This window comes from Oncorhynchus nerka, linkage group LG17 (assembly GCF_034236695.1).
Source record: "Oncorhynchus nerka isolate Pitt River linkage group LG17, Oner_Uvic_2.0, whole genome shotgun sequence".
NCBI classification, from domain to species: domain Eukaryota; kingdom Metazoa; phylum Chordata; class Actinopteri; order Salmoniformes; family Salmonidae; genus Oncorhynchus; species Oncorhynchus nerka.
The window spans coordinates 48,343,275-48,358,041 of NC_088412.1; positions in this window are offsets into that span (position 1 = coordinate 48,343,275).

Sequence of the window (14,767 nt, forward strand, 5' to 3'; positions counted from 1 at the left end):
CCGATGTCAACAACTACAGACCAGTATCCCTTCTTTCTTTTCTCTCCAAAACTCTTGAACGTGCCGTCCTTGGCCAGCTCTCCCGCTATCTCTCTCAGAATGACCTTCTTGATCCAAATCAGTCAGGTTTCAAGACTAGTCATTCAACTGAGACTGCTCTTCTCTGTATCACGGAGGCGCTCCGCACTGCTAAAGCTAACTCTCTCTCCTCTGCTCTCATCCTTCTAGACCTATCGGCTGCCTTCGATACTGTGAACCATCAGATCCTCCTCTCCACCCTCTCCGAGTTGGGCATCTCCGGCGCGGCCCACGCTTGGATTGCGTCCTACCTGACAGGTCGCTCCTACCAGGTGGCGTGGCGAGAATCCGTCTCCACACCACGTGCTCTCACCACTGGTGTCCCCCAGGGCTCTGTTCTAGGCCCTCTCCTATTCTCGCTATACACCAAGTCACTTGGCTCTGTCATAACCTCACATGGTCTCTCCTATCATTGCTATGCAGACGACACACAATTAATCTTCTCCTTTCCCCCTTCTGATGACCAGGTGGCGAATCGCATCTCTGCATGTCTGGCAGACATATCCGTGTGGATGACGGATCACCACCTCAAGCTGAACCTCGGCAAGACGGAGCTGCTCTTCCTCCCGGGGAAGGACTGCCCGTTCCATGATCTCGCCATCACGGTTGACAACTCCATTGTGTCCTCCTCCCAGAGCGCTAAGAACCTTGGCGTGATCCTGGACAACACCCTGTCGTTCTCAACTAACATCAAGGCGGTGGCCCGTTCCTGTAGGTTCATGCTCTACAACATCCGCAGAGTACGACCCTGCCTCACACAGGAAGCGGCGCAGGTCCTAATCCAGGCACTTGTCATCTCCCGTCTGGATTACTGCAACTCGCTGTTGGCTGGGCTCCCTGCCTGTGCCATTAAACCCCTACAACTCATCCAGAACGCCGCAGCCCGTCTGGTGTTCAACCTTCCCAAGTTCTCTCACGTCACCCCGCTCCTCCGCTCCCTCCACTGGCTTCCAGTTGAAGCTCGCATCCGCTACAAGACCATGGTGCTTGCCTACGGAGCTGTGAGGGGAACGGCACCTCAGTACCTCAGGCTCTGATCAGGCCCTACACCCAAACAAGGGCACTGCGTTCATCCACCTCTGGCCTGCTCGCCTCCCTACCACTGAGGAAGTACAGTTCCCGCTCAGCCCAGTCAAAACTGTTCGCTGCTCTGGCCCCCCAATGGTGGAACAAACTCCCTCACGACGCCAGGACAGCGGAGTCAATCACCACCTTCCGGAGACACCTGAAACCCCACCTCTTTAAGGAATACCTAGGATAGGATAAAGTAATCCCGCTCACCCCCTCTCCCCCTGAAAAGATTTAGATGCACTACTGTTCCACTGGAGGTCATAAGGTGAATGCACCAATTTGTAAGTCGCTCTGGATAAGAGCGTCTGCTAAATGACTTAAATGTAATGATGTAATGTCGGGGGGCCTCCATCATAGCTATATGGCCATGGCCATGTCGTAAAGACATTAGTGTGGCTCGGGGGGCCTCCATCATAGCTATATGGCCATGGCCATGTTGTAAAGACATTAGTGTGGCTCGGGGGCCTCCATCATAGCTGTATGGCCATGGCCATGTTGTAAAGACATTAGTGTGGCTCGGGGGCCTCCATCATAGCTTTATGGCCATGTTGTAAAGACATTAGTGTGGCTCGGGGGGCCTCCATCATAGCTGTATGGCCATGTTGTAAAGACATTAGTGTGGCTCGGGGGCCTCCATCATAGCTTTATGGCCATGTTGTAAAGACATTAGTGTGGCTCGGGGGGCCTCCATCATAGCTGTATGGCCATGTTGTAAAGACATTAGTGTGGCTCGGGGGCCTCCATCATAGCTTTATGGCCATGGCCATGTCGTAAAGACATTAGTGTGGCTCGGGGGCCTCCATCATAGCTTTATGGCCATGTTGTAAAGACATTAGTGTGGCTCGGGGGCCTCCATCATAGCTTTATGGCCATGTTGTAAAGACATTAGTGTGGCTCGGGGGCCTCCATCATAGCTTTATGGCCATGTCGTAAAGACATTAGTGTGGCTCGGGGGGCCTCCATCATAGCTATATGGCCATGGCCATGTTGTAAAGACATTAGTGTGGCTCGGGGGGCCTCCATCATAGCTTTATGGCCATGTTGTAAAGACATTAGTGTGGCTCGGGGGCCTCCATCATAGCTTTATGGCCATGGCCATGTTGTAAAGACATTAGTGTGGCTCGGGGGGCCTCCATCATAGCTTTATGGCCATGTTGTAAAGACATTAGTGTGGCTCGGGGGCCTCCATCATAGCTTTATGGCCATGTTGTAAAGACATTAGTGTGGCTCGGGGGCCTCCATCATAGCTGTATGGCCATGTTGTAAAGACATTAGTGTGGCTCGGGGGCCTCCATCATAGCTGTATGGCCATGGCCATGTCGTAAAGACATTAGTGTGGCTCGGGGGCCTCCATCATAGCTGTATGGCCATGTTGTAAAGACATTAGTGTGGCTCGGGGGCCTCCATCATAGCTGTATGGCCATGTTGTAAAGATATTAGTGTGGCTCGGGGGCCTCCATCATAGCTTTATGGCCATGTTGTAAAGACATTAGTGTGGCTCGGGGGGCCTCCATCATAGCTTTATGGCCATGTTGTAAAGACATTAGTGTGGCTCGGGGGCCTCCATCATAGCTTTATGGCCATGTTGTAAAGACATTAGTGTGGCTCGGGGGGCCTCCATCATAGCTTTATGGCCATGTTGTAAAGACATTAGTGTGGCTCGGGGGCCTCCATCATAGCTGTATGGCCATGTTGTAAAGACATTAGTGTGGCTCGGGGGCCTCCATCATAGCTGTATGGCCATGTCGTAAAGACATTAGTGTGGCTCGGGGGCCTCCATCATAGCTGTATGGCCATGTTGTAAAGACATTAGTGTGGCTCGGGGGCCTCCATCATAGCTTTATGGCCATGTTGTAAAGACATTAGTGTGGCTCGGGGGCCTCCATCATAGCTTTATGGCCATGTTGTAAAGACATTAGTGTGGCTCGGGGGGCCTCCATCATAGCTTTATGGCCATGTTGTAAAGACATTAGTGTGGCTCGGGGGGCCTCCATCATAGCTTTATGGCCATGTTGTAAAGACATTAGTGTGGCTCGGGGGCCTCCAGGATCAAATGCTGCTTTCACACATGGTTTTTCTGGTGAAGAGCAAAGTGATGCTCCTCCTCCTCCTCCTCTTCCTCCTCGTCCCAGCCTCCTAGGCCCCTGATGGAGTATGAACCTTGTAAATGAAGGCTGTAAATCAGCCAGTTGAGCTGACACTATCCATCTGTGTGTGTGTGGCTAGATGATTCATTTGTATCCCTAAGGCCAATGAAGAGGAGAGCTGGGTGACGTAACAGTGCAGTGAATAAGTATTTGCCCCCTTTCTAATTCGCTCTCATTTTGATCTTCAACCAAAACCTAATATTAGATCAAGGGAATCTCTGTGAACAAATAACACAACAATGGCATACTTATTTCATTTATTTTCATAAACAAAGTTACACAACACCGAAAAAGTAATTGCCCCCTTACACTCAATAACATGTTGTGCCACCTTTACCTGCAATGACTCCAACCAAACGCTTCCTGCAGTTGTTGATCAGCCTCTCATATCACTGTGGAGGAATTTTGGCCCACTTTTCCATGTAGAACTGCTGTAACTCAGCGACATTTGTGGGTTTTCAAACATGAACTGCTCATTTCAAAGTCCTGCCGCAACATTTCAAGTGGGATTAGGTCTGGATTTCTAACTTGTTGCTTTTTTGTCATTTTCATGTAGAATTGATTGTGTGTTTTGGATCAATGTCTTGCTGCATGATCCAAATACACTTCAGCTTCAGCTCACAAAGGGATGGCCTTACATTCTCCTGTGGAATTCTCTGATACAGAGCAGAATTCATGGTTCCTTCTATTAAGGCAAGTCGTCCAGTTCCTGAGGCAGCAAAAGCATCCCCAAACCATCACACTACCACCACCATGCTTGACCGTTAGTATGAGGTTCTGACTGTGGAATGCAGTGTTTGGGTTTCGCCAGGCATAATGGGACCCATGTTGTCCAAAAAAAGTGATACTTTTGAATCATCCGCCCATAGAACATTCTTCCAAGAGTCTTGATGATCATCCAGGTGCTTCCAGGTTATTTTTTTGGCAAACTTGAGTCAACAACATGGGTCCCATACCAACGGTCAAGTATGTTGGTGGTAGTGTGATGGTTTGGGAATGCTTTGCTGCCCCAGGGCCTGGACGACATGCCTTAATTAATTTGGTTTCTGTCATTGCAGGTAAAGGTGGCATAGACAGTTATTGAGTGTAAGGGGGCAATTCTTTTTTTTCACACAGGGGAATTGAGTGTTGCATAACTTAAATTAAATCAAGCAAATAAGTATTTTTTTTTTTAGATTTGTAAATTCAGGTTCCCTTTATCTAATATTAGGTTTTGGTTGAAGATTTTTTTAAACATTCAGTATCAAAAATACGTAAAAACAGAGAAAGTCAGAAAGGGGGCAAAAAATACTTTTCCACTAGACTGTATGTGTCTCAGGGTGGAGGGAGACCCTGAGGGTCCTGGGGTCTAGGATGCCGCCTTTGACAAAAGTAGTGCACTAAATAGGGGATAGGGTGCCATTTGAGTACTAGTTTTCTCCTGCCTTCTACTACCAACCTCCAGCCTCCAACAGAAGACTGGAGGAAAGCACTCAGAGTATCTGTGACGGTCATCAGACTTTCAAATGGTGACCATGGCCTGAGATTGAGCAAGTCAAGGTCTGCTATGAAAGTTTATTATGAGATCGGTAAGATATGTTACGTCAGAGACACTTTACTTGTCTGCTATATAAATAATGTCTGCTATAAGACATTACATGTAATGTAATAAATGTATAAATATACAGTATAGGCTACAGCAGAGCCGTATAGAACCATGTACTGTATATCGATAGCTCTGGGCTACAGTAGAAAAAAATCAATTTGAATCCTATTTCTCCAGTGAATGCCCCTACGCTGTTCGTGAGTGGTGGCCTGCCCTGAGCCCTGGCTTGAATGGCCTATGGCAGTGAGACTGTCTCCAGCCCTGTCCTGTGTGATGTGATGGAAGAGCCATATGTGTGTCTGGGACGTGAGCGCTAGCTGAGTCATGTCTGAGTGCTGTGGCTGTGGTATTCAGTGACCGTAAAGAAACCTCTCTCGTCTTCCAGGAGGAGTGGAGAAGGATGCCCGGCCAGACAAAGCTACCCACTGGACATAGATGCCAATTCAGCGTCTATTCCACATTAGAAACAACGTTGATTCAACCAGTGTGTGCCAAGTGGGTGCAGCCCATAGGAACACAGCCATGGCTGGACCAAACCAGACTAACTACAGTACAGGCCAAAGAAAAACTGCACAGTGTGTCTGGAACTAGCCTACCCGGGTCCCAGATCTGTTTCTGCGGTCTTGCCAACTCCATAGCTGTCATTTAAGTGTTGGCAAGACAGCACAATGATATCTGTGACCAGGCTAGAACTAGCCTGCTTTCAACCAGGAATGAATCCCTCAACGCTCTCTCCCTCAACACTCTCTCTCTCGTCCATTGCAGTTACATTACTCAGTGTCTCTTTCGTCTCGCGTGCTATGAGTAGTACGATCAGCAGACCCCAGAAAGCAACAGCATTCAAACCCAATCACCCAGAGCTGTGAAAACGCTCTAGTCTAGCGCTTCCCTGGCCTGCTCTGGCCCACTCCACTGAATTAACAGCCCCTTTCTTGGGCTTGGCGAACAGACATAAACAACCACTTGTTTCCCTTGATTACTCGTTGTAGGGAAAAGTGGGGAGGGGAAAAAAAAATCCCAATTCTGGGAATGGGGACAAGGGGGTACTGAGGGAGTTTTTTCATCTTGATAGCGTGACCAATTTGATGGTCATTCCTTTCTTCTTTTTTTCTCCTTTCGTGTGTGTTGAGGTCATTGGATGGATTGATTGTTTTACTGCAGACTTCAGAAATCATTGCCTGGTGTCACGCACCCCTCCGAAATAAAACAGGTCTGCGACACAGAGGGAGCATTCTTCTGCCTCAGTGAGGGGGCTCTCTCTCTCACACACACCCCTCTCCCAAAGACCCACTCTCTCTGGAGTTATAAGCAGAGCCCTTCACAGAGCTCTATATTTGAGCGTGCAAACTCAGGTTGAGCGGCATCCAGATTCTCATATCGTCTTACTGTTCTTCTCTCATCCCGGTATTACCGGCTTAGTACACAAAGGGGAGCCAAAAAACACAAAGAAATCCCATTGGGCATCCATTTCCAGAATGCTAACAAAATTAGCACAAGTAATAGTGAATTTCTATGGAAGCTGCTCTCTAAATATGCTAACGAGCTTTGACGAAAATGAACTAATTGCAAAGACAGGCAATCCGGCTCATAAAGTTATACATAAACTCAGCAACAACAAAAAACGTCCTCTCACTGTCAACTGCGTTTATTTTCAGCAAACTTAACATGTGTAAATATTGGTAAGAACATAAGATTCAACAACAGACATAAACTGTCTGACTTACAGAAATGTAATAATGTGTCCCTGAACAAATGGGGGAGGGTCAAAATCAAAAGTAACAGTAAGTCAGTATCTGGTGTGGCCACTAGCTGCATTAAGTACTTCAGTGCATCTCCTCCTCATGGACTGCAACAGAATAGCCAGTTCTTGCTGTGAGATGTTACCCCAATCTTCCACCAAGGCACCTGCAAGTTCACCGGACATTTCTGGGGGGAATGGCCCTAGCCCTCACCCTCCAATCCAACAGGTCCCAGACGTGCTCAATGGGATTGAGATCCGGGCTCTTCGCTGGCCATGGCAGAACACTGACATTTCTGTCTTGCAGGAAATCACGCACAGAACAAGCAGTATGGCTGGTGGCATTGTCATGCTGGAGGGGCATGTCATGATGAGCCTGCAGGAAGGGTACCACATGAGGGAGGAGGATTTCTTCCCTGTAACGCACAGCATTGAGATTTCCTGCAATGACAACAAGCTCAGTCCGATGATGCTGTGACACACCACCCCAGACCATGACAGACCCTCCACCTCCAAATCGATCCCGCTCCAGAGTGCAGGCCTCTGTGTAACGCTCATTCCTTCGACGATAAACACAAATCCGACCATCACCCCTGGTGAGACAAAACCGTGACTCATAGTGAATGACCTGTAGAGAGCTGGGACCAAAGTAACAAAGCCTACCATCAGTAACACACTACGCTGCCAGGGACTCAAATCCTGCAGTGCCAGACGTGTCCCCCTGCTTAAGCCAGTACATGTCCAGGCCCGTCTGAAGTTTGCTAGAGAGCATTTGGATGATCCAGAAGAAGATTGGGAGAATGTCATATGGTCAGATGAAACCAAAATATAACTTTTTGGTAAGAACTCAACTCGTTGTGTTTGGAGGACAAAGAATGCTGAGTTGCATTCAAAGAACACCATACCTACTGTGAAGCATGGGGGTGGAAACATCATGCTTTGGGACTGTTTTTCTGCAAAGGGACCAGGATGACTGATCCGTGTAAAGGAAAGAATGAATGGGGCCATGTATCGTGAGATTTTGAGTGAAAACCTCCTTCCATCAGCAAGGGCATTGAAGATGAAACGTGGCTGGGTCTTTCAGCATGACAATGATCCCAAACACACTGCCCGGGCAACGAAGGAGTGGCTTCGTAAGAAGCATTTCAAGGTCCCGGAGTGGCCTAGCCAGTCTCCAGATCTCAACCCCATAGAAAATCTTTGGAGGGAGTTGAAAGTCCGTGTTGCCCAGCAACAGCCCCAAAACATCACTGCTCTAGAGATCTGCATGGAAGAATGGGCCAAAATACCAGCAACCTTGTGAAGACTTACAGAAAACGTTTGACCTCTGTCATTGCCAACAATGGGTATATAACAAAGTATTGAGATAAACTTTTGTTATTGACCAAATACTTATTTTCCACCATAATTTGCAAATCAATTAATTAAAAATCCTACAATGTGAATTTCTGGATTTTTCTTTCTCATTTTGTCTGTCATAGTTGAAGTGTACGTATGATGAAAATTACAGGCCTCTCTCATCTTTTTAAGTGGGAGAACTTGCACAATTGGTGGCTGACTAAATACTTTTTGCCCCACTGTATATATTGAAAGCAAACTTAAAGATACCAAAACCAATTTAGTCCAATCAATGTTACGAAATATCATGTGTCTGTCCATGGTACTGATTTCTGTCTGTGTGTGTCTGTTTGCGTGCGTGAATGCCTGTGAGCAAGAAAAAATAGAAATAAAAAAAGAACTCACCATAATTGTCAACTAGTTGAACGCCAATGCCATCCTCCTCTCTTTCATGTTGGCAAAACGATCTACATCTCTGTTATACGGTACACGTTTAGTTTTTGTTTTCATAGGCTCCCGAGCTAAAATTACTTCTAGCCTAACTTCCTGGCATGGGATGAACCAGCTAAGTTAGCCAGCTAGTTAACATGCGCTTACTAGGTTACGTAATGCAGTTCAATTATCTCAGGCCAGTGGCACAATATATTAATTTATGGTTAGCTCAGAATCCCCGTCATAATCATTGCCCTGTACAGAGATTTAAATTAAAACCACAAGTACAAATCCACATGACTTATGGAAGGGACGATTTAGCACGCTAGACGTTTGTCTGACAGTGATGCCGTTTTGCTTAGGATGTGATTTGATTGGTGCGAAGCAAAATCCAAACTGGCCTCCATTGGGGGCCGTTTTGCTGCGACAGTTGAGCTCAACTCAACGCTGATTGGCAAATTATTTTATATATATTTTTTTATCAAGTGAGGCCAAATGCTTGCTGGCATCAATCAATCAAATGCTAGAGTGACAACATTTCCTAATCTTTTGTTCCAGACAGCATCAGATACATTTGTATCTGTTTGTCACACATACTGAGACAGAGGGGCACTGTTTCCCTCGCTCTGATGCTTTCGCCGGAGAGATTTAGCCACTTGACAAAATGATGAAAACACATTGTTTTATTGGTCAAATATTTTAAGAAGCCTGGCTTCCCTTGGCATCCCTGAATACACACCACTGGCTTCGGTTGCACTTGTTCACTCTGACGAGAATTCACGAAAGGGTCATTCTATCATCAGACAGTGCTCTGAATGGTGCTACTATTCTCCTATATTTTTCTTGGTGTAGCCAGCCTACTTTTCTCTGATAAAATGCGAGATTAACTTTAAGCAAAACATCAAGGAAATGTAGCTGGCTACATTATTTCTATGATAAACATTAGACATAGGATGGCCATGCATAGTTTTTCCCAAAAATATCTTGCCTTTTCTAAGACCTTGCCTTTTCATTGTAAGCTCATTTACTTGTGTGGCTACCAGCCAAAGTGTCGCACTTCTGTTGTCATCTGATGAAAATGAAGCTATTTTCTGCCAAATGTGTTGCGCTAATGTATTGTCTGTGAAGGAAAACTCTAGTTGCAAGTCCCTGATCCCTCTATTGATGCTAAAAAAAAAAAACACTTGACTTTCAATATAAAACACGACCCTTGTCAATACACAGCTGGACTCATCTGACTGGTTGAACTATTCTGGGGATATAAAACACGACCCTTGTCAATACACAGCTGGACTCATCTGACTGGTTGAACTATTCTGGGGAACTATGGTAAGCCTCATAATGTACAATATAAAACACGACCCTTGTCAATACACAGCTGGACTCATCTGCTCCCTCTTTCTCCTGTTGTGCCGTTTCCAAACAAACACGTGACTGGTTGAACTATTCTGGGGAACTATGGTAAGCCTCATAATGTACAATAACGTAACTGGTGAAATGAAGAACGCAATCTGAATATTACACAAGTTGACTGCAGGTATTTACTTGAAAAGTAGCTAAAGAAACTAAAATCGAAAGAAATTGTTTCCATGTTATTGGCACTATTGAAAAACCATCCTGTGGCTATTTCTATATACCCCGGTATACACGGTATACACCGCCCAAGCCTAGTGCGAACACACACACACACACACACACACACACACACACACACGCACACACACACACACACACACACACACACACCCCCTCTGCAGAGCATCTGTTGCTGCTGTTGTGTTCCAGGCCGTTAAGATTAAGTTATGTTTGATTTTTCAGTGTCTGGTTGGCTCCTTTTCTGTGAATGACGCACAGCAGAATAACACTGAATAACTGTAACAATACCCCTCCAATCCTCCACTTCCTAAGCATCTGCTGTTTAGGGTGAGGGATTGGGGACTTGGTCTATAACTCCAACCACTTGAGTTCTCCTGTGAAATAAAAACAGATAGCGAGCATATCCACAGAGAGAGTGAGGAACTGGGGGAGTACAGTTCAGTGGAGCTGTCAGAAGACAGACAGGAGAAAACAGGAGAAAGCAAGGGGAGGCAAGAGAAAGCAGGGGGAGACAAGAGAAAGCAGGGGGACAGAGGGAGGCAGGAGAAAGCAGGGGGAGACAAGAGAAAGCAGGGGGACAGAGGGAGGCAGGAGAAAGCAGGGGGAGACAAGAGAAAGCAGGGGGACAGAGGGAGGCAGGAGAGAGCAGGGGGAGACAGGGGAAAGCAGGGGGAGACAGGGGCAGGAGAAAGCAGGGGGGAGACAGGGGAAAGCAGGGGGAGGCAAGAGAAAGCAGGGAGACAGGGGCAGGAGAAAGCAGGGGAGACAGGGGAAAGCAGGGGAAGGCAAGAGAAAGCAGGGGGAGACAGGGGCAGGAGAAAGCAGGGGGCAGAGGGAGGCAGGAGAAAGCAGGGGGACAGAGGGAGGCAGGAGAAAGCAGGGGGAGACAGGGGCAGGAGAAAGCAGGGGGAGACAGGGGCAGGAGAAAGCAGGGGGACAGACAGGAGGCAGGAGGAAGCAGGGGGACAGAGGGAGGCAGGAGGAAGCAGGGGGAGACAGGGGCAGGAGAAAGCAGGGGGAGACAGAGGCAGGAGGAAGCAGGGGGAGACAGAGGCAGGAGGAAGCAGGGGACAGAGGCAGGAGAAAGCAGGGGAGACAGAGGCAGGAGGAAGCAGGGGGAGACAGAGGCAGGAGGAAGCAGGGGGACAGAGGCAGGAGGAGACAGAGGCAGGAGGAAGCAGGGGGAGACAGAGGCAGGAGGAAGCAGGGGGAGACAGAGGCAGGAGAAAGCAGGGGGAGACAGAGGCAGGAGAAAGCAGGGGGAGACAGAGGCAGGAGGAAGCAGGGGGAGACAGAGGCAGGAGAAAGCAGGGGGACAGAGGCAGGAGGAAGCAGGGGGAGACAGAGGCAGGAGGAAGCAGGGGGAGACAGAGGCAGGAGGAATCAGGGGGAGACACTGAGAACAGAGAGTGAGGAGAGGAGACAACATTAACACAAACAAAAGTTAGCCTCACTCCCGACATCTTTCCCTCTCACTCTAGTGTTTCTGTTCTGAAGCAAGGAGAAGGGTATAAAACCAGCTAAACACTGGAACTCCCGACGTCTTTCCCTCTCACTCTAGTGTTTCTGTTCTGAAGCAAGGAGAAGGGTATAAACCAGCTAAACACTGGAACTCCCGACGTCTTTCCCTCTCACTCTAGTGTTTCTGTTCTGAAGCAAGGAGAAGGGTATAAACCAGCTAAACACTGGAACTCCCGACGTCTTTCCCTCTCACTCTAGTGTTTCTGTTCTGAAGCAAGGAGAAGCCAGCTAAACACTGGAACGTTCCCTCTGCAACAGAGATCACATCTACAGGTGTGTTCAGAAGATACAGATGAAGTCAGAGGTTTACATACACTTAGGTTGGAGTCATTAAAACTAGTTTTTCAAACACTCCACATATTCTTGTTAACAAACTACAGTTTTGGCAAGTCGGTTAGGACATCTACTTTGTTCATGACACAAGTCATTTTTCCAACAATTGTTTACAGACCGATTATTTCACTTATAATGGTCACACCCTGACCTTAGAGAGCCTTTATATTTCTCTATTTGGTTCGGTCAGGGTGTGATTTGGGTGGGCATTCTAGATTGTCTATTTCTTTGATGGTGTATGGTTCCCAATCAGAGGCAGCTGTCTATCGTTGTCTCTGATTGGGAATCATACTTAGGCAGCCTGTTTTCCACCTGAGTTTGTGGGATCTTGTTTTTGCACAGAAGCTGTTTAGCCCTGCAGAACTTTAAGTTTGTTTTTCTTTTGTTGTTTTTTGGTGTTCGTTCTAAATAAAGAAGATGTACACTTTCCACGCTGCGCTTTGGTCTCATTCCGACGACGGACGTAACAATAATTCACTGCATCACAATTCCAGTTGGTCAGAAGTTTACTTACACTAAGTTGACTGTGCCTTTAAACAGCTTGGAAAATTCCAGAAAAGGATGTCATGGCTTTAGAAGCTTTTGTTGGGCTAATTGACATCATTTGAGTCAATTGGAGGTGTACCTGTGGATGTATTTCAAGACCTACCTTCAAACTCAGTGCCTCTTTGCTTGACATCATTGGCAAATCAAAAGAAATCAGCCAAGACTTCAGAAATCAGAAATTGTAAAACTCCACAAGTCTGATTCATCAACTGATTCAGCAATTTCCAAACGGCTGAAGGTAACACGTTCATCTGTACAAACAATAGTACACAAGTATAAACACCATGGGACCACGCAGCCGTCATACCGCTCAGGAAGGAGACGTGTTCTGTCTCCTAGAGATGAAAGTACTTTGGTGCGAAAAGTGCAAATCAATCCTAGAACAACAGCAAAGGACCTTGTGAAGATGCTGGAGGAAACAGGTACACAAGTATCTATATCCACAGTAAAACGAGTCCTATATCGACATAACCTGAAAGGCTGCTCAGCAAGGAAGCCACTGCTCCAAAACCGCCATAAAAAAGCAAGACTACAGTTTGCAACTGCACATAAGGACAAAGATTGTACTTTTTGAAGAAATGTCCTCTGGTCTGATGAAACAAAAATAGAACTGTTTGGCCATAATGACCATCGTTATGTTTGGAGGAAAAAGGGGGATGCTTGCAAGCCGAAGAACATAATTTCAACCACAAAGCATCATGTTGTGGGGGTGTTTTGCTGCAGGAGGGACTGGTGCACTTCACAAAATAGATGGCATCATGAGGAAATAACATTATGTGGATATATTGAAGCAACATCTCAAGACATCAGTCAGGAAGTTAAAGCTTGGTCGCAAATGGGTGTTCCAAATGGACATTGACCCCAAGCATATTTCCAAAGTTGTGGCAAAATGGCTTAAGGACAACCAACTCAAGGTATTGGGGTGGTCATCCCAAAGCCCTGACCTCAATCCCATAGAAAATGTGTGGGCAGAACTGAAAAAGCATGTGTGAGCAGGGAGGCCTACAAACCTGACTCAGTTACACCAGCTCTGTCAGGAGGAATGGGCCAAAATTCACCCAACTCATTGTGGGAAGCTTGTGGAAGGCTCCCCGAAACGATTGACCCAAGATAAACAATTTAAAGGCAATGCTACCAAACACTAATTCAGTGCATGTAAACTTCTGACCCACTGGGAATGTGATGAAATAAATAAAAGCTGAAATAAATCTCACATTCTTAAAATAAAGTGGTGATCCTAACTGACCTAAGACGGGGACTTTTTACTAGGATTAAATGTCAGTAATTGTGAAAAACTGAGTTTAAATGTATTTGGCGAAGGTGTATGTAAACTTCCGACTTCAAATGTAACTGCTGTGTGACCAACAGGATCTGCTCATATCAACTGATCAGTGGAGGCTGCTGAGGGAAGGACGGCTCATAATCATGGCTTCAATGGAGGCAATGGAATGGTATCAACCACATGTTTGATACCATGCCATTGACTCCATTCCAGCCATTATTATGAGCCGTCCTCCCCTCAGTAGCCTCCAATGCAACTGATGTCTCATCTCCTCCTCGCCAGTCGATAGGTGTGTGTGTGTGTGTGTGAGAGAGAGTGTACAGAGAGTGTACAGAATTTTGGGTTCAATGTGTACTGTATCATAGCTCTGCCTAGGCCCTGTCATGGCAGAGGCGTTGGCATGACAACAGCACCAGAGGCAGGCTGAGCCATTACGATTTGTCAGTTTTATGCATTATAATACTCATAGTATTTTTGCCAAGTGGCTTGCATATGAACTCAAGATAGTGCATTTTGATTGTTACAGAGCAGACATCATCCTGCCCCGTTTATACAACCATAAAACAACAGGGATTCTAGCCCCTCTTGAGGTTCTTGAGAGACCAGCCTGGGAAGTGGGAGAAGGGAAGAAGTACATTTCGTTTATACAAACATAAAACAACAGGGGTCTAGCCCCTCTTGAGGTTCTTGAGAGACTAGCCTGGGAAGTGAGAGAAGGAAGAAGTACATTTTGTTTATACAACCATAAAACAACAGGGATTCTAGCCCCTCTTGAGGTTCTTGAGAGACTAGCCTGGGAAGTGAGAGAAGGGAAGAAGTACATTTCGTTTATACAACCATAAAACAACAGGGATTCTAGCCCCTCTTGAGGTTCTTGAGAGACCAGCCTGGGAAGTGGGAGAAGGGAAGAAGTACATTTCGTTTATACAAACATAAAACAACAGGGGTCTAGCCCCTCTTGAGGTTCTTGAGAGACTAGCCTGGGAAGTGAGAGAAGGGAAGAAGTACATTTTGTTTATACAACCATAAAACAACAGGGATTCTAGCCCCTCTTGAGGTTCTTGAGAGACTAGCCTGGGAAGTGAGAGAAGGGAAGAAGT